Raw genomic sequence first — 27945 nt, 5'->3', positions numbered from 1 at the left:
GCTGTAGAGGATACCAGGCTCAAAAGACATTCATGAGACATATTGAACCTCGCTGATACTGGCAGAAACATACGGAGTGCCAACGTGGACTTTAGGAAGTTCCTCAATTCTCTTCTCCAAGAACGGGTCCAAGGTCCCTGACGTCTGCAAGAGAAGAGATGGCAGAGATGATCAAAACGCTCCTGTTCTTGGAAGAGGTCATGGGAATCCACACTTCCCAAGGGGCCTTCCCAAGCCATTCAGACCAGAATTCACCAAGCCCAGGTAAGCCTTTTCCCAGGTTTGGGCCTATCTAGCAAGCACTTGCCTTCCCTCCCCTCCACACAGGCATCCATTTTGAAGGATCAGTAGCTGAGCTGCAATGAAGCCATTACGAGTAAAACAAGCCCCTCCTAGAATCAGAGTTCCTCCAGCTTCACACTCTGTGAACAACAGTGAACTCCTTAAAGGTCCAATAAACTTGGCTGAAATAGATAGGAATTGAATACTTAGCTCACACCTAGAAACGATGGCCTTCCGCTAGATTCAGCAAATGTTGTGTTTATGTCTTCCCTGGGGTGAAGGGAGTGTGGTAAGAGAGGGGAATCTGACTGAACTTGAATCTGTATTAGGCCTCAATTTTTCAAGACAGTATAGGTAAATAGTACAAGTCAGAAAGAGAACTGTACTGTAAAAGTCGCCAATGATATAAAAGACACAGCTTATGTGGATCGTCTTTCACTTGAGTCAAGCCCCCGTGGGCACTATATCATGCGGGTGCAGACTTGGTTGCGTTAAATGGCTTTACCCAACATGATCGGATGATTAAGCGTTCTCATCACTGATAGAAGAACACCTGGTTCTCCATAGACTAGCATAATTGCAGCAGGGTTCTCCTAGCTAGAATGCCTCTAGGTGCTTTTGGATTCAAACCTACATGTATATATTTGGTTTCTTTCCTCTTGTATTTTCCTAGAGAGGGATGTTACCCCTTGAAATGCCAATATTGGCCAGTAGGTGTCATTGGGAGTAAAGGGCACCAATGCACAAGTGTATCCAAGTTTGGGGGTTATTTCAAGTTTCCAATAGTTATTTCATGGTTCCTGTTGGTTTCGGAGGCTTCAACCGTAAAGAGCCGACATGAACCCTTTAACAGTTTGGACTGCCAATTTGCATTCTATCTGTCTAGGTTTTCCGTCGAGCTGACAAAATGTTACCAAAATTGACAAGTCTGGCTTCTAGGTCGATTGAGTGTGTTTCAAAAAATAACTTCATTTTCGTATAACTCCCAAAACATGTAAATGAATTCTTTTAAACTTCTTAAAGACTGCAAATGAGATATCAACACAATGTCAAAACAGGTGTATTCGGACCATCCCTCCCACCACGGCTGTATAGAAACAAAGAGCTAAGCAAATATCACATTTCTGTGAAATGTATCTGGATAGTGTTGATTCATCGATGCCCAGTTGGCAGAGAAGAAGTGCAACCTGCACTCACTCGCTCCCATGAACAGAGCAATGGAAACATCCACTCACCCAGCCCTTGGCACAGGACACTTGCCGAAGAGAGGTCTGTTACTTCCAAAGACAGGATGAGGCCTCAGGACACCTGGAAGCAGGAGAAGGCAAAGCAGGAAATGGAATCCAGTGAGGGTCTGACCCCTGGTGATGGAGCAACAAGGGTGAAACTCTGTTTAACTTGGACGCACACTCTCAAGCGGACAGGAGACATGGGATAGAAGGTGATGTGCTGAGATTTACAAGAGTGCACAGCAGATGCTTGGCTGACAGAACTCAAAGAAACCAGCGCAAAATATCCCCACAGTTGATTCGGAGTCCAAGATCCCAGCTGCCACATTTGAGGTAGCAGAGGCAACGTTCTGTGAGGGATAGGGCTACGAATGATGGCACACGCTGAGTCTCAGGGATCTGGAGTGCATTGTGGGATGTGGTGGGTCGAATCAAGAGAGCAAACCAAAATGTGTACCAATGATAAAGCATCAAAACTGGTCACGTGGTTGAGATTACCAATATGTCCCATGGCCACACCCAGTGCATCTGCAGGACCAGGGACCAATTGGGCATTTTGCCAATAGAGCACGTGTGGGGCTGAATCAGAGATATCGTTCATCTGGTCTGAGGGATCCAGGGGGCCTTGGTTTTGAAATCAGAATGAAAAGCCTTAGGATCTGCTACATTCATAACCTGGGCTGGGATTATGGTTTGGTTTGAGGCACAGGATGCGCAACAGCTGTGTGGTTGCCTTCGTGCACCCGTGCCACAAGGATGAGAGGACAAGGAAGAGTGGTCCAAGTCCACAGCGTTAGAAGAGGAAGCATTACCTACAGCCTTATCTCCCTAAAGCGGATGCTACATTTTGGATGGCACCAGCACGGTACGGCACCGAGGACACCAAGGTAGGTCTGCGGGATCATTCCAGCAGGCCCTGATATGTGACATCCATAGATATGCTTCCACTGGTGTTTCTGTAGACAGAGAAGCTCTGAGAAGAACTGCTTTCATTGGCACATTCCCGTGGAACTACAAAGCACAAGCGCACTCTCAGTTTGCTGTTTTGGAAACACTCCAAAATGACATAGAGCAGAATGCAGAGCTGAGAACCTTTAAAAGCTTCATTTCCACAAGAGGAAGTGTCCTGCGCACTTTCAGAATTGTGAGATAAGCATTATCAAAGTGAAGTTATGCAAATCGAAATAGTATTGGTTTTTCATCAAAACTAATGCAACAACAGCAATTGGAGATATACCAGACAACACACACAGGAACACGATATGGCATCAATGTCTAGGAGAAATTGTCCGCACAGAAATCCCATGGAATTGCGTAGAGCCAAAAGTCTAAAATTTTCACTTAACAAAGCCCTAGAAGTCCACATTACATACCTGATATTACCTGAGCAGTAGAGGTGAAGAAGTACAGTAAAAGAAACAGGAAGTACCATTTTCAGTTCCAAAGATATTGAAGGCCCAAAAGATAAGCTTTCAAACAACTAGACTGCAAAACGCTATCCAGACCATGTGTTGAAAATGGAGGTCAGGAAATCACTGAAAAACAACAGTGTCTCAGAATCACATAAGGCAGAATACCGGAAAAGGGGAAGAGAAAGTCTAAAGACGAGCCAAAAAATATCAGGAAACTCAATGGATGTGATAATATCAGGGCTAAAATTTAGTCGTAAGCAGACTAGATAATGCAGAGGGACGCGTGAATGACTGTGAAGACATGGGATCAGAAAAACCTCGGTCAGAAGCAGACATAGGAAAGCAAGTGCAAAGCAATGTAAACATTGCTGTTGAACCCTGGGTTAAGACAGGGCATGAAAGACTAGAATTCATAAGGGTCCCAGATGGAAAAGCAAGAGATAAGGAAACAAAAAATGTCTGAAAATTTATCTGTAGAAAAATCAGACTGAAACTTCCTGAAAGCCAAGAAAGAATCATGTATGCGAATTCAGGAATTACACAGCATCCAAAGGAGGTGGAATCCCAATAGACCTACCAGCAGCTGTATGATTCAAATCAACAAAGCTCACGAATATCACAGTGATTTAAAATGCACCTGGAGGAAACAACATAGTCACAAGGGAACCTCAAGAGGGGATTCAGCTGATATCTCGGCAGCAATATTGCAGGAGAGGGAGGAGTGCCAGGACACAGACCATATCCTGAATGGCCAAATGCTGCCACATAGGGGAGCCTATGCAACATGACCGCCATTCCTAATAACGGCAGAGCTAGAAAATTCCACAAACCGGCAAATCTTAAAAGAATTCAGCAGTTCAAAACTTATCCTACAAGAATGGTTGAGAAATCTACCCTGAATAGAAAAGCAGCAAGATGAAATGGAAAGAAGAAACCATTATTGGAAATGCAAGAAGAGCAGGAGTGGCAAAGAAGAAACAAGAAGAAGGCAAGGAGGACATCAAAAACCTAAAGATGGCAGAGGGAAGCAGGAAATCATAGGTGATTGGAAGCACTCTCTTAAGTGAATCAGCTTATTTGACTCTCTGTTTCAAGCTTAAGGAGAGATGCATTGCCTGTCGTGTTTGCAATACATGCGAGAAGCAGACCAACAAAGAATCAAACCAACAAACAAACACCAAAATGGTACGGTTGGCTGATATTTACCAAGGGAACCATGATTATTCAAAAGAAAATACTTAAGGTGATGTCAAGGATCATTCAGCATGCATCGACCCATTATCGCGGCTTGCATGTACTCAGCACACTTGTATTCGGAGGCGTGCATTCATATTCGTAAATTTTGATTCATAAGAACATATCGTGACCTAACCCTAATGCCGATTTGGAATCAAATGGATTCCTAGTCCGTGATGTAGACTTGTATGTCTTCCAACAGGATGAAGGAATGCCATATTCTAGGCTACGTAGAGAAGAATTGTAAGAAGCCTATAACAAAGGCAAGTAGCTCTGCCAAAGTGTACTAAGAGCAAAAGAGACTGACAGCAAAGTGCACATTGGGGTTGGTTTCATTTCTTGGAATTTCAGCCCCCATGAAACCAATGGATCCATGTCCTGAGAGTGCGGGTGTTTCAGCAGAAATCAGGCGACGCATATGTGTTCCGGGTGTACGGATATTATAGGAACATAAGTCTCCTTTAGTGGGTCTCTGTGTACTGTGAACTGTTAGAAAGTTTAAAGACGTGTGAAACCATCAACTGAAAAGGGACACACTTCCCTCCATTGGTACTGTGCATAGAGATCTGAACAAAAGGAAAGAGGGAAGAAGAAAGGCCCATGGGACGCTAGTGGGTAGAATCACATTTACCTTAGGAACTTCTCGTCGGATGCAGCCCCTCCCCCAACACTGACAAGATGCAGCAGCCATTGGGGATGGCAGTTAGCGGTTGGATTCCAGGTGGAATGTTGGTGTGTACCGCGAGGCTTGTTGTGGCTGTTGGATCCTAGGTAACCGGGCAGAGTTCTGTGGGTGGATCAGTGTGATGGAGGGGCTGCCGCCCTCTGTGGAGCTTGGCTTAGGTGTTTGGTCCGGGAAGCTGTGTAAGTTCGAGATACTGCTGCTGCCCAAAGACCTGAGGTCACAGGTCAGTTTCCAGAACCTGAAAGGGCAGACGGTGGAAGATCTGCCTGTCATCAGCTTACTGGTGAGGCTCCGAGGTACTTTCAGACTTGCCCAGTCCTGGTGAAGTCAACTTTAGGGGAGACACGAAGAGAAGCTGGCCGAAAAGCTGGCTGAACGGATTGAGGAGAGATGCGAACACATGGATGAGAGATGTTCTGCTACAATGGAGAATACTGGCGTGGAGACAGCTGTAGAGGATACCAGGCTCAAAAGACATTCATGAGACATATTGAACCTCGCTGATACTGGCAGAAACATACGGAGTGCCAACGTGGACTTGAGGAAGTTCCTCAATTCTCTTCTCCAAGAACGGGTCCAAGGTCCCTGACGTCTGCAAGAGAAGAGATGGCAGAGATGATCAAAACGCTCCTGTTCTTGGAAGAGGTCATGGGAATCCACACTTCCCAAGGGGCCTTCCCAAGCCATTCAGACCAGAATTTACCAAGCCCAGGTAAGCCTTTTCCCAGGTTTGGGCCTAGCTAGCAAGCACTTGCCTTCCCTCCCCTCCACACAGGCATCCATTTTGAAGGATCAGTAGCTGAGCTGCAATGAAGCCATTACGAGTAAAACAAGCCCCTCCTAGAATCAGAGTTCCTCCAGCTTCACACTCTGTGAACAACAGTGAACTCCTTAAAGGTCCAATAAACTTGGCTGAAATAGATAGGAATTGAATACTTAGCTCACACCTAGAAACGATGGCCTTCCGCTAGATTCAGCAAATGTTGTGTTTATGTCTTCCCTGGGGTGAAGGGAGTGTGGTAAGAGAGGGGAATCTGACTGAACTTGAATCTGTATTAGGCCTCAATTTTTCAAGACAGTATAGGTAAATAGTACAAGTCAGAAAGAGAACTGTACTGTAAAAGTCGCCAATGATATAAAAGACACAGCTTATGTGGATCGTCTTTCACTTGAGTCAAGCCCCCGTGGGCACTATATCATGCGGGTGCAGACTTGGTTGCGTTAAATGGCTTTACCCAACATGATCGGATGATTAAGCGTTCTCATCACTGATAGAAGAACACCTGGTTCTCCATAGACTAGCATAATTGCAGCAGGGTTCTCCTAGCTAGAATGCCTCTAGGTGCTTTTGGATTCAAACCTACATGTATATATTTGGTTTCTTTCCTCTTGTATTTTCCTAGAGAGGGATGTTACCCCTTGAAATGCCAATATTGGCCAGTAGGTGTCATTGGGAGTAAAGGGCACCAATGCACAAGTGTATCCAAGTTTGGGGGTTATTTCAAGTTTCCAATAGTTATTTCATGGTTCCTGTTGGTTTCGGAGGCTTCAACCGTAAAGAGCCGACATGAACCCTTTAACAGTTTGGACTGCCAATTTGCATTCTATCTGTCTAGGTTTTCCGTCGAGCTGACAAAATGTTACCAAAATTGACAAGTCTGGCTTCTAGGTCGATTGAGTGTGTTTCAAAAAATAACTTCATTTTCGTATAACTCCCAAAACATGTAAATGAATTCTTTTAAACTTCTTAAAGACTGCAAATGAGATATCAACACAATGTCAAAACAGGTGTATTCGGACCATCCCTCCCACCACGGCTGTATAGAAACAAAGAGCTAAGCAAATATCACATTTCTGTGAAATGTATCTGGATAGTGTTGATTCATCGATGCCCAGTTGGCAGAGAAGAAGTGCAACCTGCACTCACTCGCTCCCATGAACAGAGCAATGGAAACATCCACTCACCCAGCCCTTGGCACAGGACACTTGCCGAAGAGAGGTCTGTTACTTCCAAAGACAGGATGAGGCCTCAGGACACCTGGAAGCAGGAGAAGGCAAAGCAGGAAATGGAATCCAGTGAGGGTCTGACCCCTGGTGATGGAGCAACAAGGGTGAAACTCTGTTTAACTTGGACGCACACTCTCAAGCGGACAGGAGACATGGGATAGAAGGTGATGTGCTGAGATTTACAAGAGTGCACAGCAGATGCTTGGCTGACAGAACTCAAAGAAACCAGCGCAAAATATCCCCACAGTTGATTCGGAGTCCAAGATCCCAGCTGCCACATTTGAGGTAGCAGAGGCAACGTTCTGTGAGGGATAGGGCTACGAATGATGGCACACGCTGAGTCTCAGGGATCTGGAGTGCATTGTGGGATGTGGTGGGTCGAATCAAGAGAGCAAACCAAAATGTGTACCAATGATAAAGCATCAAAACTGGTCACGTGGTTGAGATTACCAATATGTCCCATGGCCACACCCAGTGCATCTGCAGGACCAGGGACCAATTGGGCATTTTGCCAATAGAGCACGTGTGGGGCTGAATCAGAGATATCGTTCATCTGGTCTGAGGGATCCAGGGGGCCTTGGTTTTGAAATCAGAATGAAAAGCCTTAGGATCTGCTACATTCATAACCTGGGCTGGGATTATGGTTAGGTTTGAGGCACAGGATGCGCAACAGCTGTGTGGTTGCCTTCGTGAACCCGTGCCACAAGGATGAGAGGACAAGGAAGAGTGGTCCAAGTCCACAGCGTTAGAAGAGGAAGCATTACCTACAGCATTATCTCCCTTAAGCGGATGCTACATTTTGGATGGCACCAGCACGGTACGGCACCGAGGACACCAAGGTAGGTCTGCGGGATCATTCCAGCAGGCCCTGATATGTGACATCCATAGATATGCTTCCACTGGTGTTTCTGTAGACAGAGAAGCTCTGAGAAGAACTGCTTTCATTGGCACATTCCCGTGGAACTACAAAGCACAAGCGCACTCTCAGTTTGCTGTTTTGGAAACACTCCAAAATGACATAGAGCAGAATGCAGAGCTGAGAACCTTTAAAAGCTTCATTTCCACAAGAGGAAGTGTCCTGCGCACTTTCAGAATTGTGAGATAAGCATTATCAAAATGAAGTTATGCAAATCGAAATAGTATTGGTTTTTCATCAAAACTAATGCAACAACAGCAATTGGAGATATACCAGACAACACACACAGGAACACGATATGGCATTAATGTCTAGGAGAAATTGTCCGCACAGAAATCCCATGGAATTGCGTAGAGCCAAAAGTCTAAAATTTTCACTTAACAAAGCCCTAGAAGTCCACATTACATACCTGATATTACCTGAGCAGTAGAGGTGAAGAAGTACAGTAAAAGAAACAGGAAGTACCATTTTCAGTTCCAAAGATATTGAAGGCCCAAAAGATAAGCTTTCAAACAACTAGACTGCAAAACGCTATCCAGACCATGTGTTGAAAATGGAGGTCAGGAAATCACTGAAAAACAACAGTGTCTCAGAATCACATAAGGCAGAATACCGGAATAGGGGAAGAGAAAGTCTAAAGACGAGCCAAAAAATATCAGGAAACTCAATGGATGTGATAATATCAGGGCTAAAATTTAGTCGTAAGCAGACTAGATAATGCAGAGGGACGCGTGAATGACTGTGAAGACATGGGATCAGAAAAACCTCGGTCAGAAGCAGACATAGGAAAGCAAATGCAAAGCAATGTAAACATTGCTGTTGAACCCTGGGTTAAGACAGGGCATGAAAGACTAGAATTCATAAGGGTCCCAGATGGAAAAGCAAGAGATAAGGAAACAAAAAATGTCTGAAAATTTATCTGTAGAAAAATCAGACTGAAACTTCCTGAAAGCCAAGAAAGAATCATGTATGCGAATTCAGGAATTACACAGCATCCAAAGGAGGTGGAATCCCAATAGACCTACCAGCAGCTGTATGATTCAAATCAACAAAGCTCACGAATATCACAGTGATTTAAAATGCACCTGGAGGAAACAACATAGTCACAAGGGAACCTCAAGAGGGGATTCAGCTGATATCTCGGCAGCAATATTGCAGGAGAGGGAGGAGTGCCAGGACACAGACCATATCCTGAATGGCCAAATGCTGCCACCTAGGGGAGCCTATGCCACATGACCGCCATTCCTAATAACGGCAGAGCTAGAAATTTCCACAAACCGGCAAATCTTAAAAGAATTCAGCAGTTCAAAACTTATCCTACAAGAATGGTTGAGAAATCTACCCTGAATAGAAAAGCAGCAAGATGAAATGGAAAGAAGAAACCATTATTGGAAATGCAAGAAGAGCAGGAGTGGCAAAGAAGAAACAAGAAGAAGGCAAGGAGGACATCAAAACCCTAAAGATGGGAGAGGGAAGCAGGAAATCATAGGTGATTGGAAGCACTCTGTTAAGTGAATCAGCTTATTTGACTCTCTGTTTCATGCTTAAGGAGAGATGCATGGCCTGTCGTGTTTGCAATACAAGCGAGAAGCAGACCAACAAAAATCAAACCAACAAGCAAACACCAAAATGGTACGGTTGGCTGATATTTACCAAGGGAACCATGATTATTCAAAAGAAAATACTTAAGGTGATGTCAAGGATCATTCAGCATGCATCGACCCATTATCGCGGCTTGCATGTACTCAGCACACTTGTATTCGGAGGCGTGCATTCATATTCGTAAATTTTGATTCATAAGAACATATCGTGACCTAACCCTAATGCCGATTTGGAATCAAATGGATTCCTAGTCCGTGATGTAGACTTGTATGTCTTCCAACAGGATGAAGGAATGCCATATTCTAGGCTACGTAGAGAAGAATTGTAAGAAGCCTATAACAAAGGCAAGTAGCTCTGCCAAAGTGTACTAAGAGCAAAAGAGACTGACAGCAAAGTGCACATTGGGGTTGGTTTCATTTCTTGGAATTTCAGCCCCCATGAAACCAATGGATCCATGTCCTGAGAGTGCGGGTGTTTCAGCAGAAATCAGGCGACGCATATGTGTTCCGGGTGTACGGATATTATAGGAACATAAGTCTCCTTTAGTGGGTCTCTGTGTACTGTGAACTGTTAGAAAGTTTAAAGACGTGTGAAACCATCAACTGAAAAGGGACACACTTCCCTCCATTGGTACTGTGCATAGAGATCTGAACAAAAGGAAAGAGGGAAGAAGAAAGGCCCATGGGACGCTAGTGGGTAGAATCACATTTACCTTAGGAACTTCTCGTCGGATGCAGCCCCTCCCCCAACACTGACAAGATGCAGCAGCCATTGGGGATGGCAGTTAGCGGTTGGATTCCAGGTGGAATGTTGGTGTGTACCGCGAGGCTTGTTGTGGCTGTTGGATCCTAGGTAACCGGGCAGAGTTCTGTGGGTGGATCAGTGTGATGGAGGGGCTGCCGCCCTCTGTGGAGCTTGGCTTAGGTGTTTGGTCCGGGAAGCTGTGTAAGTTCGAGATACTGCTGCTGCCCAAAGACCTGAGGTCACAGGTCAGTTTCCAGAACCTGAAAGGGCAGACAGTGGAAGATCTGCCTGTCATCAGCTTACTGGTGAGGCTCCGAGGTACTTTCAGACTTGCCCAGTCCTGGTGAAGTCAACTTTAGGGGAGACACGAAGAGAAGCTGGCCGAAAAGCTGGCTGAACGGATTGAGGAGAGATGCGAACACATGGATGAGAGATGTTCTGCTACAATGGAGAATACTGGCGTGGAGACAGCTGTAGAGGATACCAGGCTCAAAAGACATTCATGAGACATATTGAACCTCGCTGATACTGGCAGAAACATACGGAGTGCCAACGTGGACTTGAGGAAGTTCCTCAATTCTCTTCTCCAAGAACGGGTCCAAGGTCCCTGACGTCTGCAAGAGAAGAGATGGCAGAGATGATCAAAACGCTCCTGTTCTTGGAAGAGGTCATGGGAATCCACACTTCCCAAGGGGCCTTCCCAAGCCATTCAGACCAGAATTCACCAAGCCCAGGTAAGCCTTTTCCCAGGTTTGGGCCTAGCTAGCAAGCACTTGCCTTCCCTCCCCTCCACACAGGCATCCATTTTGAAGGATCAGTAGCTGAGCTGCAATGAAGCCATTACGAGTAAAACAAGCCCCTCCTAGAATCAGAGTTCCTCCAGCTTCACACTCTGTGAACAACAGTGAACTCCTTAAAGGTCCAATAAACTTGGCTGAAATAGATAGGAATTGAATACTTAGCTCACACCTAGAAACGATGGCCTTCCGCTAGATTCAGCAAATGTTGTGTTTATGTCTTCCCTGGGGTGAAGGGAGTGTGGTAAGAGAGGGGAATCTGACTGAACTTGAATCTGTATTAGGCCTCAATTTTTCAAGACAGTATAGGTAAATAGTACAAGTCAGAAAGAGAACTGTACTGTAAAAGTCGCCAATGATATAAAAGACACAGCTTATGTGGATCGTCTTTCACTTGAGTCAAGCCCCCGTGGGCACTATATCATGCGGGTGCAGACTTGGTTGCGTTAAATGGCTTTACCCAACATGATCGGATGATTAAGCGTTCTCATCACTGATAGAAGAACACCTGGTTCTCCATAGACTAGCATAATTGCAGCAGGGTTCTCCTAGCTAGAATGCCTCTAGGTGCTTTTGGATTCAAACCTACATGTATATATTTGGTTTCTTTCCTCTTGTATTTTCCTAGAGAGGGATGTTACCCCTTGAAATGCCAATATTGGCCAGTAGGTGTCATTGGGAGTAAAGGGCACCAATGCACAAGTGTATCCAAGTTTGGGGGTTATTTCAAGTTTCCAATAGTTATTTCATGGTTCCTGTTGGTTTCGGAGGCTTCAACCGTAAAGAGCCGACATGAACCCTTTAACAGTTTGGACTGCCAATTTGCATTCTATCTGTCTAGGTTTTCCGTCGAGCTGACAAAATGTTACCAAAATTGACAAGTCTGGCTTCTAGGTCGATTGAGTGTGTTTCAAAAAATAACTTCATTTTCGTATAACTCCCAAAACATGTAAATGAATTCTTTTAAACTTCTTAAAGACTGCAAATGAGATATCAACACAATGTCAAAACAGGTGTATTCGGACCATCCCTCCCACCACGGCTGTATAGAAACAAAGAGCTAAGCAAATATCACATTTCTGTGAAATGTATCTGGATAGTGTTGATTCATCGATGCCCAGTTGGCAGAGAAGAAGTGCAACCTGCACTCACTCGCTCCCATGAACAGAGCAATGGAAACATCCACTCACCCAGCCCTTGGCACAGGACACTTGCCGAAGAGAGGTCTGTTACTTCCAAAGACAGGATGAGGCCTCAGGACACCTGGAAGCAGGAGAAGGCAAAGCAGGAAATGGAATCCAGTGAGGGTCTGACCCCTGGTGATGGAGCAACAAGGGTGAAACTCTGTTTAACTTGGACGCACACTCTCAAGCGGACAGGAGACATGGGATAGAAGGTGATGTGCTGAGATTTACAAGAGTGCACAGCAGATGCTTGGCTGACAGAACTCAAAGAAACCAGCGCAAAATATCCCCACAGTTGATTCGGAGTCCAAGATCCCAGCTGCCACATTTGAGGTAGCAGAGGCAAAGTTCTGTGAGGGATAGGGCTACGAATGATGGCACACGCTGAGTCTCAGGGATCTGGAGTGCATTGTGGGATGTGGTGGGTCGAATCAAGAGAGCAAACCAAAATGTGTACCAATGATAAAGCATCAAAACTGGTCACGTGGTTGAGATTACCAATATGTCCCATGGCCACACCCAGTGCATCTGCAGGACCAGGGACCAATTGGGCATTTTGCCAATAGAGCACGTGTGGGGCTGAATCAGAGATATCGTTCATCTGGTCTGAGGGATCCAGGGGGCCTTGGGTTTGAAATCAGAATGAAAAGCCTTAGGATCTGCTACATTCATAACCTGGGCTGGGATTATGGTTTGGTTTGAGGCACAGGATGCGCAACAGCTGTGTGGTTGCCTTCGTGCACCCGTGCCACAAGGATGAGAGGACAAGGAAGAGTGGTCCAAGTCCACAGCGTTAGAAGAGGAAGCATTACCTACAGCCTTATCTCCCTAAAGCGGATGCTACATTTTGGATGGCACCAGCACGGTACGGCACCGAGGACACCAAGGTAGGTCTGCGGGATCATTCCAGCAGGCCCTGATATGTGACATCCATAGATATGCTTCCACTGGTGTTTCTGTAGACAGAGAAGCTCTGAGAAGAACTGCTTTCATTGGGACATTCCCGTGGAACTACAAAGCACAAGCGCACTCTCAGTTTGCTGTTTTGGAAACACTCCAAAATGACATAGAGCAGAATGCAGAGCTGAGAACCTTTAAAAGCTTCATTTCCACAAGAGGAAGTGTCCTGCGCACTTTCAGAATTGTGAGATAAGCATTATCAAAATGAAGTTATGCAAATCGAAATAGTATTGGTTTTTCATCAAAACTAATGCAACAACAGCAATTGGAGATATACCAGACAACACACACAGGAACACGATATGGCATCAATGTCTAGGAGAAATTGTCCGCACAGAAATCCCATGGAATTGCGTAGAGCCAAAAGTCTAAAATTTTCACTTAACAAAGCCCTAGAAGTCCACATTACATACCTGATATTACCTGAGCAGTAGAGGTGAAGAAGTACAGTAAAAGAAACAGGAAGTACCATTTTCAGTTCCAAAGATATTGAAGGCCCAAAAGATAAGCTTTCAAACAACTAGACTGCAAAACGCTATCCAGACCATGTGTTGAAAATGGAGGTCAGGAAATCACTGAAAAACAACAGTGTCTCAGAATCACATAAGGCAGAATACCGGAATAGGGGAAGAGAAAGTCTAAAGACGAGCCAAAAAATATCAGGAAACTCAATGGATGTGATAATATCAGGGCTAAAATTTAGTCGTAAGCAGACTAGATAATGCAGAGGGACGCGTGAATGACTGTGAAGACATGGGATCAGAAAAACCTCGGTCAGAAGCAGACATAGGAAAGCAAGTGCAAAGCAATGTAAACATTGCTGTTGAACACTGGGTTAAGACAGGGCATGAAAGACTAGAATTCATAAGGGTCCCAGATGGAAAAGCCAGAGATAAGGAAACAAAAAATGTCTGAAAATTTATCTGTAGAAAAATCAGACTGAAACTTCCTGAAAGCCAAGAAAGAATCATGTATGCGAATTCAGGAATTACACAGCATCCAAAGGAGGTGGAATCCCAATAGACCTACCAGCAGCTGTATGATTCAAATCAACAAAGCTCACGAATATCACAGTGATTTAAAATGCACCTGGAGGAAACAACATAGTCACAAGGGAACCTCAAGAGGGGATTCAGCTGATATCTCGGCAGCAATATTGCAGGAGAGGGAGGAGTGCCAGGACACAGACCATATCCTGAATGGCCAAATGCTGCCACCTAGGGGAGCCTATGCCACATGACCGCCAGTCCTAATAACGGCAGAGCTAGAAATTTCCACAAACCGGCAAATCTTAAAAGAATTCAGCAGTTCAAAACTTATCCTACAAGAATGGTTGAGAAATCTACCCTGAATAGAAAAGCAGCAAGATGAAATGGAAAGAAGAAACCATTATTGGAAATGCAAGAAGAGCAGGAGTGGCAAAGAAGAAACAAGAAGAAGGCAAGGAGGACATCAAAACCCTAAAGATGGGAGAGGGAAGCAGGAAATCATAGGTGATTGGAAGCACTCTCTTAAGTGAATCAGCTTATTTGACTCTCTGTTTCAAGCTTAAGGAGAGATGCATGGCCTGTCGTGTTTGCAATACAAGCGAGAAGCAGACCAACAAAGAATCAAACCAACAAACAAACACCAAAATGGTACGGTTGGCTGATATTTACCAAGGGAACCATGATTATTCAAAAGAAAATACTTAAGGTGATGTCAAGGATCATTCAGCATGCATCGACCCATTATCGCGGCTTGCATGTACTCAGCACACTTGTATTCGGAGGCGTGCATTCATATTCGTAAATTTTGATTCATAAGAACATATCGTGACCTAACCCTAATGCCGATTTGGAATCAAATGGATTCCTAGTCCGTGATGTAGACTTGTATGTCTTCCAACAGGATGAAGGAATGCCATATTCTAGGCTACGTAGAGAAGAATTGTAAGAAGCCTATAACAAAGGCAAGTAGCTCTGCCAAAGTGTACTAAGAGCAAAAGAGACTGACAGCAAAGTGCACATTGGGGTTGGTTTCATTTCTTGGAATTTCAGCCCCCATGAAACCAATGGATCCATGTCCTGAGAGTGCGGGTGTTTCAGCAGAAATCAGGCGACGCATATGTGTTCCGGGTGTACGGATATTATAGGAACATAAGTCTCCTTTAGTGGGTCTCTGTGTACTGTGAACTGTTAGAAAGTTTAAAGACGTGTGAAACCATCAACTGAAAAGGGACACACTTCCCTCCATTGGTACTGTGCATAGAGATCTGAACAAAAGGAAAGAGGGAAGAAGAAAGGCCCATGGGACGCTAGTGGGTAGAATCACATTTACCTTAGGAACTTCTCGTCGGATGCAGCCCCTCCCCCAACACTGACAAGATGCAGCAGCCATTGGGGATGGCAGTTAGCGGTTGGATTCCAGGTGGAATGTTGGTGTGTACCGCGAGGCTTGTTGTGGCTGTTGGATCCTAGGTAACCGGGCAGAGTTCTGTGGGTGGATCAGTGTGATGGAGGGGCTGCCGCCCTCTGTGGAGCTTGGCTTAGGTGTTTGGTCCGGGAAGCTGTGTAAGTTCGAGATACTGCTGCTGCCCAAAGACCTGAGGTCACAGGTCAGTTTCCAGAACCTGAAAGGGCAGACAGTGGAAGATCTGCCTGTCATCAGCTTACTGGTGAGGCTCCGAGGTACTTTCAGACTTGCCCAGTCCTGGTGAAGTCAACTTTAGGGGAGACACGAAGAGAAGCTGGCCGAAAAGCTGGCTGAACGGATTGAGGAGAGATGCGAACACATGGATGAGAGATGTTCTGCTACAATGGAGAATACTGGCGTGGAGACAGCTGTAGAGGATACCAGGCTCAAAAGACATTCATGAGACATATTGAACCTCGCTGATACTGGCAGAAACATACGGAGTGCCAACGTGGACTTGAGGAAGTTCCTCAATTCTCTTCTCCAAGAACGGGTCCAAGGTCCCTGACGTCTGCAAGAGAAGAGATGGCAGAGATGATCAAAACGCTCCTGTTCTTGGAAGAGGTCATGGGAATCCACACTTCCCAAGGGGCCTTCCCAAGCCATTCAGACCAGAATTCACCAAGCCCAGGTAAGCCTTTTCCCAGGTTTGGGCCTAGCTAGCAAGCACTTGCCTTCCCTCCCCTCCACACAGGCATCCATTTTGAAGGATCAGTAGCTGAGCTGCAATGAAGCCATTACGAGTAAAACAAGCCCCTCCTAGAATCAGAGTTCCTCCAGCTTCACACTCTGTGAACAACAGTGAACTCCTTAAAGGTCCAATAAACTTGGCTGAAATAGATAGGAATTGAATACTTAGCTCACACCTAGAAACGATGGCCTTCCGCTAGATTCAGCAAATGTTGTGTTTATGTCTTCCCTGGGGTGAAGGGAGTGTGGTAAGAGAGGGGAATCTGACTGAACTTGAATCTGTATTAGGCCTCAATTTTTCAAGACAGTATAGGTAAATAGTACAAGTCAGAAAGAGAACTGTACTGTAAAAGTCGCCAATGATATAAAAGACACAGCTTATGTGGATCGTCTTTCACTTGAGTCAAGCCCCCGTGGGCACTATATCATGCGGGTGCAGACTTGGTTGCGTTAAATGGCTTTACCCAACATGATCGGATGATTAAGCGTTCTCATCACTGATAGAAGAACACCTGGTTCTCCATAGACTAGCATAATTGCAGCAGGGTTCTCCTAGCTAGAATGCCTCTAGGTGCTTTTGGATTCAAACCTACATGTATATATTTGGTTTCTTTCCTCTTGTATTTTCCTAGAGAGGGATGTTACCCCTTGAAATGCCAATATTGGCCAGTAGGTGTCATTGGGAGTAAAGGGCACCAATGCACAAGTGTATCCAAGTTTGGGGGTTATTTCAAGTTTCCAATAGTTATTTCATGGTTCCTGTTGGTTTCGGAGGCTTCAACCGTAAAGAGCCGACATGAACCCTTTAACAGTTTGGACTGCCAATTTGCATTCTATCTGTCTAGGTTTTCCGTCGAGCTGACAAAATGTTACCAAAATTGACAAGTCTGGCTTCTAGGTCGATTGAGTGTGTTTCAAAAAATAACTTCATTTTCGTATAACTCCCAAAACATGTAAATGAATTCTTTTAAACTTCTTAAAGACTGCAAATGAGATATCAACACAATGTCAAAACAGGTGTATTCGGACCATCCCTCCCACCACGGCTGTATAGAAACAAAGAGCTAAGCAAATATCACATTTCTGTGAAATGTATCTGGATAGTGTTGATTCATCGATGCCCAGTTGGCAGAGAAGAAGTGCAACCTGCACTCACTCGCTCCCATGAACAGAGCAATGGAAACATCCACTCACCCAGCCCTTGGCACAGGACACTTGCCGAAGAGAGGTCTGTTACTTCCAAAGACAGGATGAGGCCTCAGGACACCTGGAAGCAGGAGAAGGCAAAGCAGGAAATGGAATCCAGTGAGGGTCTGACCCCTGGTGATGGAGCAACAAGGGTGAAACTCTGTTTAACTTGGACGCACACTCTCAAGCGGACAGGAGACATGGGATAGAAGGTGATGTGCTGAGATTTACAAGAGTGCACAGCAGATGCTTGGCTGACAGAACTCAAAGAAACCAGCGCAAAATATCCCCACAGTTGATTCGGAGTCCAAGATCCCAGCTGCCACATTTGAGGTAGCAGAGGCAACGTTCTGTGAGGGATAGGGCTACGAATGATGGCACACGCTGAGTCTCAGGGATCTGGAGTGCATTGTGGGATGTGGTGGGTCGAATCAAGAGAGCAAACCAAAATGTGTACCAATGATAAAGCATCAAAACTGGTCACGTGGTTGAGATTACCAATATGTCCCATGGCCACACCCAGTGCATCTGCAGGACCAGGGACCAATTGGGCATTTTGCCAATAGAGCACGTGTGGGGCTGAATCAGAGATATCGTTCATCTGGTCTGAGGGATCCAGGGGGCCTTGGTTTTGAAATCAGAATGAAAAGCCTTAGGATCTGCTACATTCATAACCTGGGCTGGGATTATGGTTTGGTTTGAGGCACAGGATGCGCAACAGCTGTGTGGTTGCCTTCGTGCACCCGTGCCACAAGGATGAGAGGACAAGGAAGAGTGGTCCAAGTCCACAGCGTTAGAAGAGGAAGCATTACCTACAGCCTTATCTCCCTAAAGCGGATGCTACATTTTGGATGGCACCAGCACGGTACGGCACCGAGGACACCAAGGTAGGTCTGCGGGATCATTCCAGCAGGCCCTGATATGTGACATCCATAGATATGCTTCCACTGGTGTTTCTGTAGACAGAGAAGCTCTGAGAAGAACTGCTTTCATTGGCACATTCCCGTGGAACTACAAAGCACAAGCGCACTCTCAGTTTGCTGTTTTGGAAACACTCCAAAATGACATAGAGCAGAATGCAGAGCTGAGAACCTTTAAAAGCTTCATTTCCACAAGAGGAAGTGTCCTGCGCACTTTCAGAATTGTGAGATAAGCATTATCAAAATGAAGTTATGCAAATCGAAATAGTATTGGTTTTTCATCAAAACTAATGCAACAACAGCAATTGGAGATATACCAGACAACACACACAGGAACACGATATGGCATCAATGTCTAGGAGAAATTGTCCGCACAGAAATCCCATGGAATTGCGTAGAGCCAAAAGTCTAAAATTTTCACTTAACAAAGCCCTAGAAGTCCACATTACATACCTGATATTACCTGAGCAGTAGAGGTGAAGAAGTACAGTAAAAGAAACAGGAAGTACCATTTTCAGTTCCAAAGATATTGAAGGCCCAAAAGATAAGCTTTCAAACAACTAGACTGCAAAACGCTATCCAGACCATGTGTTGAAAATGGAGGTCAGGAAATCACTGAAAAACAACAGTGTCTCAGAATCACATAAGGCAGAATACCGGAATAGGGGAAGAGAAAGTCTAAAGACGAGCCAAAAAATATCAGGAAACTCAATGGATGTGATAATATCAGTTCTAAAATTTAGTCGTAAGCAGACTAGATAATGCAGAGGGACGCGTGAATGACTGTGAAGACATGGGATCAGAAAAACCTCGGTCAGAAGCAGACATAGGAAAGCAAGTGCAAAGCAATGTAAACATTGCTGTTGAACCCTGGGTTAAGACAGGGCATGAAAGACTAGAATTCATAAGGGTCCCAGATGGAAAAGCAAGAGATAAGGAAACAAAAAATGTCTGAAAATTTATCTGTAGAAAAATCAGACTGAAACTTGCTGAAAGCCAAGAAAGAATCATGTATGCGAATTCAGGAATTACACAGCATCCAAAGGAGGTGGAATCCCAATAGACCTACCAGCAGCTGTATGATTCAAATCAACAAAGCTCACGAATATCACAGTGATTTAAAATGCACCTGGAGGAAACAACATAGTCACAAGGGAACCTCAAGAGGGGATTCAGCTGATATCTCGGCAGCAATATTGCAGGAGAGGGAGGAGTGCCAGGACACAGACCATATCCTGAATGGCCAAATGCTGCCACCTAGGGGAGCCTATGCCACATGACCGCCAGTCCTAATAACGGCAGAGCTAGAAAATTCCACAAACCGGCCAATCTTAAAAGAATTCAGCAGTTCAAAACTTATCCTACAAGAATGGTTGAGAAATCTACCCTGAATAGAAAAGCAGCAAGATGAAATGGAAAGAAGAAACCATTATTGGAAATGCAAGAAGAGCAGGAGTGGCAAAGAAGAAACAAGAAGAAGGCAAGGAGGACATCAAAACCCTAAAGATGGGAGAGGGAAGCAGGAAATCATAGGTGATTGGAAGCACTCTCTTAAGTGAATCAGCTTATTTGACTCTCTGTTTCAAGCTTAAGGAGAGATGCATGGCCTGTCCTGTTTGCAATACAAGCGAGAAGCAGACCAACAAAGAATCAAACCAACAAACAAACACCAAAATGGTACGGTTGGCTGATATTTACCAAGGGAACCATGATTATTCAAAAGAAAATACTTAAGGTGATGTCAAGGATCATTCAGCATGCATCGACCCATTATCGCGGCTTGCATGTACTCAGCACACTTGTATTCGGAGGCGTGCATTCATATTCGTAAATTTTGATTCATAAGAACATATCGTGACCTAACCCTAATGCCGATTTGGAATCAAATGGATTCCTAGTCCGTGATGTAGACTTGTATGTCTTCCAACAGGATGAAGGAATGCCATATTCTAGGCTACGTAGAGAAGAATTGTAAGAAGCCTATAACAAAGGCAAGTAGCTCTGCCAAAGTGTACTAAGAGCAAAAGAGACTGACAGCAAAGTGCACATTGGGGTTGGTTTCATTTCTTGGAATTTCAGCCCCCATGAAACCAATGGATCCATGTCCTGAGAGTGCGGGTGTTTCAGCAGAAATCAGGCGACGCATATGTGTTCCGGGTGTACGGATATTATAGGAACATAAGTCTCCTTTAGTGGGTCTCTGTGTACTGTGAACTGTTAGAAAGTTTAAAGACGTGTGAAACCATCAACTGAAAAGGGACACACTTCCCTCCATTGGTACTGTGCATAGAGATCTGAACAAAAGGAAAGAGGGAAGAAGAAAGGCCCATGGGACGCTAGTGGGTAGAATCACATTTACCTTAGGAACTTCTCGTCGGATGCAGCCCCTCCCCCAACACTGACAAGATGCAGCAGCCATTGGGGATGGCAGTTAGCGGTTGGATTCCAGGTGGAATGTTGGTGTGTACCGCGAGGCTTGTTGTGGCTGTTGGATCCTAGGTAACCGGGCAGAGTTCTGTGGGTGGATCAGTGTGATGGAGGGGCTGCCGCCCTCTGTGGAGCTTGGCTTAGGTGTTTGGTCCGGGAAGCTGTGTAAGTTCGAGATACTGCTGCTGCCCAAAGACCTGAGGTCACAGGTCAGTTTCCAGAACCTGAAAGGGCAGACAGTGGAAGATCTGCCTGTCATCAGCTTACTGGTGAGGCTCCGAGGTACTTTCAGACTTGCCCAGTCCTGGTGAAGTCAACTTTAGGGGAGACACGAAGAGAAGCTGGCCGAAAAGCTGGCTGAACGGATTGAGGAGAGATGCGAACACATGGATGAGAGATGTTCTGCTACAATGGAGAATACTGGCGTGGAGACAGCTGTAGAGGATACCAGGCTCAAAAGACATTCATGAGACATATTGAACCTCGCTGATACTGGCAGAAACATACGGAGTGCCAACGTGGACTTGAGGAAGTTCCTCAATTCTCTTCTCCAAGAACGGGTCCAAGGTCCCTGACGTCTGCAAGAGAAGAGATGGCAGAGATGATCAAAACGCTCCTGTTCTTGGAAGAGGTCATGGGAATCCACACTTCCCAAGGGGCCTTCCCAAGCCATTCAGACCAGAATTCACCAAGCCCAGGTAAGCCTTTTCCCAGGTTTGGGCCTAGCTAGCAAGCACTTGCCTTCCCTCCCCTCCACACAGGCATCCATTTTGAAGGATCAGTAGCTGAGCTGCAATGAAGCCATTACGAGTAAAACAAGCCCCTCCTAGAATCAGAGTTCCTCCAGCTTCACACTCTGTGAACAACAGTGAACTCCTTAAAGGTCCAATAAACTTGGCTGAAATAGATAGGAATTGAATACTTAGCTCACACCTAGAAACGATGGCCTTCCGCTAGATTCAGCAAATGTTGTGTTTATGTCTTCCCTGGGGTGAAGGGAGTGTGGTAAGAGAGGGGAATCTGACTGAACTTGAATCTGTATTAGGCCTCAATTTTTCAAGACAGTATAGGTAAATAGTACAAGTCAGAAAGAGAACTGTACTGTAAAAGTCGCCAATGATATAAAAGACACAGCTTATGTGGATCGTCTTTCACTTGAGTCAAGCCCCCGTGGGCACTATATCATGCGGGTGCAGACTTGGTTGCGTTAAATGGCTTTACCCAACATGATCGGATGATTAAGCGTTCTCATCACTGATAGAAGAACACCTGGTTCTCCATAGACTAGCATAATTGCAGCAGGGTTCTCCTAGCTAGAATGCCTCTAGGTGCTTTTGGATTCAAACCTACATGTATATATTTGGTTTCTTTCCTCTTGTATTTTCCTAGAGAGGGATGTTACCCCTTGAAATGCCAATATTGGCCAGTAGGTGTCATTGGGAGTAAAGGGCACCAATGCACAAGTGTATCCAAGTTTGGGGGTTATTTCAAGTTTCCAATAGTTATTTCATGGTTCCTGTTGGTTTCGGAGGCTTCAACCGTAAAGAGCCGACATGAACCCTTTAACAGTTTGGACTGCCAATTTGCATTCTATCTGTCTAGGTTTTCCGTCGAGCTGACAAAATGTTACCAAAATTGACAAGTCTGGCTTCTAGGTCGATTGAGTGTGTTTCAAAAAATAACTTCATTTTCGTATAACTCCCAAAACATGTAAATGAATTCTTTTAAACTTCTTAAAGACTGCAAATGAGATATCAACACAATGTCAAAACAGGTGTATTCGGACCATCCCTCCCACCATGGCTGTATAGAAACAAAGAGCTAAGCAAATATCACATTTCTGTGAAATGTATCTGGATAGTGTTGATTCATCGATGCCCAGTTGGCAGAGAAGAAGTGCAACCTGCACTCACTCGCTCCCATGAACAGAGCAATGGAAACATCCACTCACCCAGCCCTTGGCACAGGACACTTGCCGAAGAGAGGTCAGTTACTTCCAAAGACAGGATGAGGCCTCAGGACACCTGGAAGCAGGAGAAGGCAAAGCAGGAAATGGAATCCAGTGAGGGTCTGACCCCTGGTGATGGAGCAACAAGGGTGAAACTCTGTTTAACTTGGACGCACACTCTCAAGCGGACAGGAGACATGGGATAGAAGGTGATGTGCTGAGATTTACAAGAGTGCACAGCAGATGCTTGGCTGACAGAACTCAAAGAAACCAGCGCAAAATATCCCCACAGTTGATTCGGAGTCCAAGATCCCAGCTGCCACATTTGAGGTAGCAGAGGCAACGTTCTGTGAGGGATAGGGCTACGAATGATGGCACACGCTGAGTCTCAGGGATCTGGAGTGCATTGTGGGATGTGGTGGGTCGAAGCAAGAGAGCAAACCAAAATGTGTACCAATGATAAAGCATCAAAACTGGTCACGTGGTTGAGATTACCAATATGTCCCATGGCCACACCCAGTGCATCTGCAGGACCAGGGACCAATTGGGCATTTTGCCAATAGAGCACGTGTGGGGCTGAATCAGAGATATCGTTCATCTGGTCTGAGGGATCCAGGGGGCCTTGGTTTTGAAATCAGAATGAAAAGCCTTAGGATCTGCTACATTCATAACCTGGGCTGGGATTATGGCTTGGTTTGAGGCACAGGATGCGCAACAGCTGTGTGGTTGCCTTCGTGCACCCGTGCCACAAGGATGAGAGGACAAGGAAGAGTGGTCCTAGTCCACAGTGTTAGAAGAGGAAGCATTACCTACAGCCTTATCTCCCTAAAGCGGATGCTACATTTTGGATGGCACCAGCACTGTACGGCACCGAGGACACCAAGGTAGGTCTGCGGGATCATTCCAGCAGGCCCTGATATGTGACATCCATAGATATGCTTCCACTGGTGTTTCTGTAGACAGAGAAGCTCTGAGAAGAACTGCTTTCATTGGCACATTCCCGTGGAACTACAAAGCACAAGCGCACTCTCAGTTTGCTGTTTTGGAAACACTCCAAAATGACATAGAGCAGAATGCAGAGCTGAGAACCTTTAAAAGCTTCATTTCCACAAGAGGAAGTGTCCTGCGCACTTTCAGAATTGTGAGATAAGCATTATCAAAATGAAGTTATGCAAATCGAAATAGTATTGGTTTTTCATCAAAACTAATGCAACAACAGCAATTGGAGATATACCAGACAACACACACAGGAACACGATATGGCATCAATGTCTAGGAGAAATTGTCCGCACAGAAATCCCATGGAATTGCGTAGAGCCAAAAGTCTAAAATTTTCACTTAACAAAGCCCTAGAAGTCCACATTACATACCTGATATTACCTGAGCAGTAGAGGTGAAGAAGTACAGTAAAAGAAACAGGAAGTACCATTTTCAGTTCCAAAGATATTGAAGGCCCAAAAGATAAGCTTTCAAACAACTAGACTGCAAAACGCTATCCAGACCATGTGTTGAAAATGGAGGTCAGGAAATCACTGAAAAACAACAGTGTCTCAGAATCACATAAGGCAGAATACCGGAAAAGGGGAAGAGAAAGTCTAAAGACGAGCCAAAAAATATCAGGAAACTCAATGGATGTGATAATATCAGGGCTAAAATTTAGTCGTAAGCAGACTAGATAATGCAGAGGGACGCGTGAATGACTGTGAAGACATGGGATCAGAAAAACCTCGGTCAGAAGCAGACATAGGAAAGCAAGTGCAAAGCAATGTAAACATTGCTGTTGAACCCTGGGTTAAGACAGGGCATGAAAGACTAGAATTCATAAGGGTCCCAGATGGAAAAGTAAGAGATAAGGAAACAAAAAATGTCTGAAAATTTATCTGTAGAAAAATCAGACTGAAACTTCCTGAAAGCCAAGAAAGAATCATGTATGCGAATTCAGGAATTACACAGCATCCAAAGGAGGTGGAATCCCTATAGACCTACCAGCAGCTGTATGATTCAAATCAACAAAGCTCACGAATATCACAGTGATTTAAAATGCACCTGGAGGAAACAACATAGTCACAAGGGAACCTCAAGAGGGGATTCAGCTGATATCTCGGCAGCAATATTGCAGGAGAGGGAGGAGTGCCAGGACACAGACCATATCCTGAATGGCCAAATGCTGCCACCTAGGGGAGCCTATGCCACATGACCGCCATTCCTAATAACGGCAGAGCTAGAAAATTCCACAAACCGGCAAATCTTAAAAGAATTCAGCAGTTCAAACTTATCCTACAAGAATGGTTGAGAAATCTACCCTGAATAGAAAAGCAGCAAGATGAAATGGAAAGAAGAAACCATTATTGGAAATGCAAGAAGAGCAGGAGTGTCAAAGAAGAAACAAGAAGAAGGCAAGGAGGACATCAAAACCCTAAAGATGGGAGAGGGAAGCAGGAAATCATAGGTGATTGGAAGCACTCTGTTAAGTGAATCAGCTTATTTGACTCTCTGTTTCATGCTTAAGGAGAGATGCATGGCCTGTCGTGTTTGCAATACAAGCGAGAAGCAGACCAACAAAGAATCAAACCAACAAGCAAACACCAAAATGGTACGGTTGGCTGATATTTACCAAGGGAACCATGATTATTCAAAAGAAAATACTTAAGGTGATGTCAAGGATCATTCAGCATGCATCGACCCATTATCGCGGCTTGCATGTACTCAGCACACTTGTATTCGGAGGCGTGCATTCATATTCGTAAATTTTGATTCATAAGAACATATCGTGACCTAACCCTAATGCCGATTTGGAATCAAATGGATTCCTAGTCCGTGATGTAGACTTGTATGTCTTCCAACAGGATGAAGGAATGCCATATTCTAGGCTACGTAGAGAAGAATTGTAAGAAGCCTATAACAAAGGCAAGTAGCTCTGCCAAAGTGTACTAAGAGCAAAAGAGACTGACAGCAAAGTGCACATTGGGGTTGGTTTCATTTCTTGGAATTTCAGCCCCCATGAAACCAATGGATCCATGTCCTGAGAGTGCGGGTGTTTCAGCAGAAATCAGGCGACGCATATGTGTTCCGGGTGTACGGATATTATAGGAACATAAGTCTCCTTTAGTGGGTCTCTGTGTACTGTGAACTGTTAGAAAGTTTAAAGACGTGTGAAACCATCAACTGAAAAGGGACACACTTCCCTCCATTGGTACTGTGCATAGAGATCTGAACAAAAGGAAAGAGGGAAGAAGAAAGGCCCATGGGACGCTAGTGGGTAGAATCACATTTACCTTAGGAACTTCTCGTCGGATGCAGCCCCTCCCCCAACACTGACAAGATGCAGCAGCCATTGGGGATGGCAGTTAGCGGTTGGATTCCAGGTGGAATGTTGGTGTGTACCGCGAGGCTTGTTGTGGCTGTTGGATCCTAGGTAACCGGGCAGAGTTCTGTGGGTGGATCAGTGTGATGGAGGGGCTGCCGCCCTCTGTGGAGCTTGGCTTAGGTGTTTGGTCCGGGAAGCTGTGTAAGTTCGAGATACTGCTGCTGCCCAAAGACCTGAGGTCACAGGTCAGTTTCCAGAACCTGAAAGGGCAGACAGTGGAAGATCTGCCTGTCATCAGCTTACTGGTGAGGCTCCGAGGTACTTTCAGACTTGCCCAGTCCTGGTGAAGTCAACTTTAGGGGAGACACGAAGAGAAGCTGGCCGAAAAGCTGGCTGAACGGATTGAGGAGAGATGCGAACACATGGATGAGAGATGTTCTGCTACAATGGAGAATACTGGCGTGGAGACAGCTGTAGAGGATACCAGGCTCAAAAGACATTCATGAGACATATTGAACCTCGCTGATACTGGCAGAAACATACGGAGTGCCAACGTGGACTTGAGGAAGTTCCTCAATTCTCTTCTCCAAGAACGGGTCCAAGGTCCCTGACGTCTGCAAGAGAAGAGATGGCAGAGATGATCAAAACGCTCCTGTTCTTGGAAGAGGTCATGGGAATCCACACTTCCCAAGGGGCCTTCCCAAGCCATTCAGACCAGAATTCACCAAGCCCAGGTAAGCCTTTTCCCAGGTTTGGGCCTAGCTAGCAAGCACTTGCCTTCCCTCCCCTCCACACAGGCATCCATTTTGAAGGATCAGTAGCTGAGCTGCAATGAAGCCATTACGAGTAAAACAAGCCCCTCCTAGAATCAGAGTTCCTCCAGCTTCACACTCTGTGAACAACAGTGAACTCCTTAAAGGTCCAATAAACTTGGCTGAAATAGATAGGAATTGAATACTTAGCTCACACCTAGAAACGATGGCCTTCCGCTAGATTCAGCAAATGTTGTGTTTATGTCTTCCCTGGGGTGAAGGGAGTGTGGTAAGAGAGGGGAATCTGACTGAACTTGAATCTGTATTAGGCCTCAATTTTTCAAGACAGTATAGGTAAATAGTACAAGTCAGAAAGAGAACTGTACTGTAAAAGTCGCCAATGATATAAAAGACACAGCTTATGTGGATCGTCTTTCACTTGAGTCAAGCCCCCGTGGGCACTATATCATGCGGGTGCAGACTTGGTTGCGTTAAATGGCTTTACCCAACATGATCGGATGATTAAGCGTTCTCATCACTGATAGAAGAACACCTGGTTCTCCATAGACTAGCATAATTGCAGCAGGGTTCTCCTAGCTAGAATGCCTCTAGGTGCTTTTGGATTCAAACCTACATGTATATATTTGGTTTCTTTCCTCTTGTATTTTCCTAGAGAGGGATGTTACCCCTTGAAATGCCAATATTGGCCAGTAGGTGTCATTGGGAGTAAAGGGCACCAATGCACAAGTGTATCCAAGTTTGGGGGTTATTTCAAGTTTCCAATAGTTATTTCATGGTTCCTGTTGGTTTCGGAGGCTTCAACCGTAAAGAGCCGACATGAACCCTTTAACAGTTTGGACTGCCAATTTGCATTCTATCTGTCTAGGTTTTCCGTCGAGCTGACAAAATGTTACCAAAATTGACAAGTCTGGCTTCTAGGTCGATTGAGTGTGTTTCAAAAAATAACTTCATTTCCGTATAACTCCCAAAACATGTAAATGAATTCTTTTAAACTTCTTAAAGACTGCAAATGAGATATCAACACAATGTCAAAACAGGTGTATTCGGACCATCCCTCCCACCACGGCTGTATAGAAACAAAGAGCTAAGCAAATATCACATTTCTGTGAAATGTATCTGGATAGTGTTGATTCATCGATGCCCAGTTGGCAGAGAAGAAGTGCAACCTGCACTCACTCGCTCCC

At 45.0% G+C, this 27945-nt stretch overlaps 1 long non-coding RNA gene across 2 annotated transcripts; it reads right to left on the bottom strand.

Annotated features, from left to right (window-relative positions):
- Positions 1 to 26191, bottom strand: LOC140694087 (uncharacterized). 2 transcript variants are annotated; one of them, XR_012069842.1, is made up of 3 exons: positions 25957 to 26191; positions 22685 to 22757; positions 1 to 144 (listed from the first exon to the last, which is right to left on the bottom strand). It is a non-coding gene; the product is annotated as an uncharacterized lncRNA (long non-coding RNA). The 2 variants fall into 2 exon arrangements; XR_012069843.1 differs by lacking the exon at positions 1 to 144 and adding an exon at positions 21482 to 21631.
- Between the last annotated feature and the right edge of the window lie 1754 nt (positions 26192 to 27945).

This window comes from Vicugna pacos, unplaced genomic scaffold (assembly GCF_048564905.1).
Source record: "Vicugna pacos unplaced genomic scaffold, VicPac4 scaffold_20, whole genome shotgun sequence".
Taxonomy (NCBI): domain Eukaryota; kingdom Metazoa; phylum Chordata; class Mammalia; order Artiodactyla; family Camelidae; genus Vicugna; species Vicugna pacos.
This window is presented reverse-complemented; position numbering and strand designations above follow the sequence as displayed.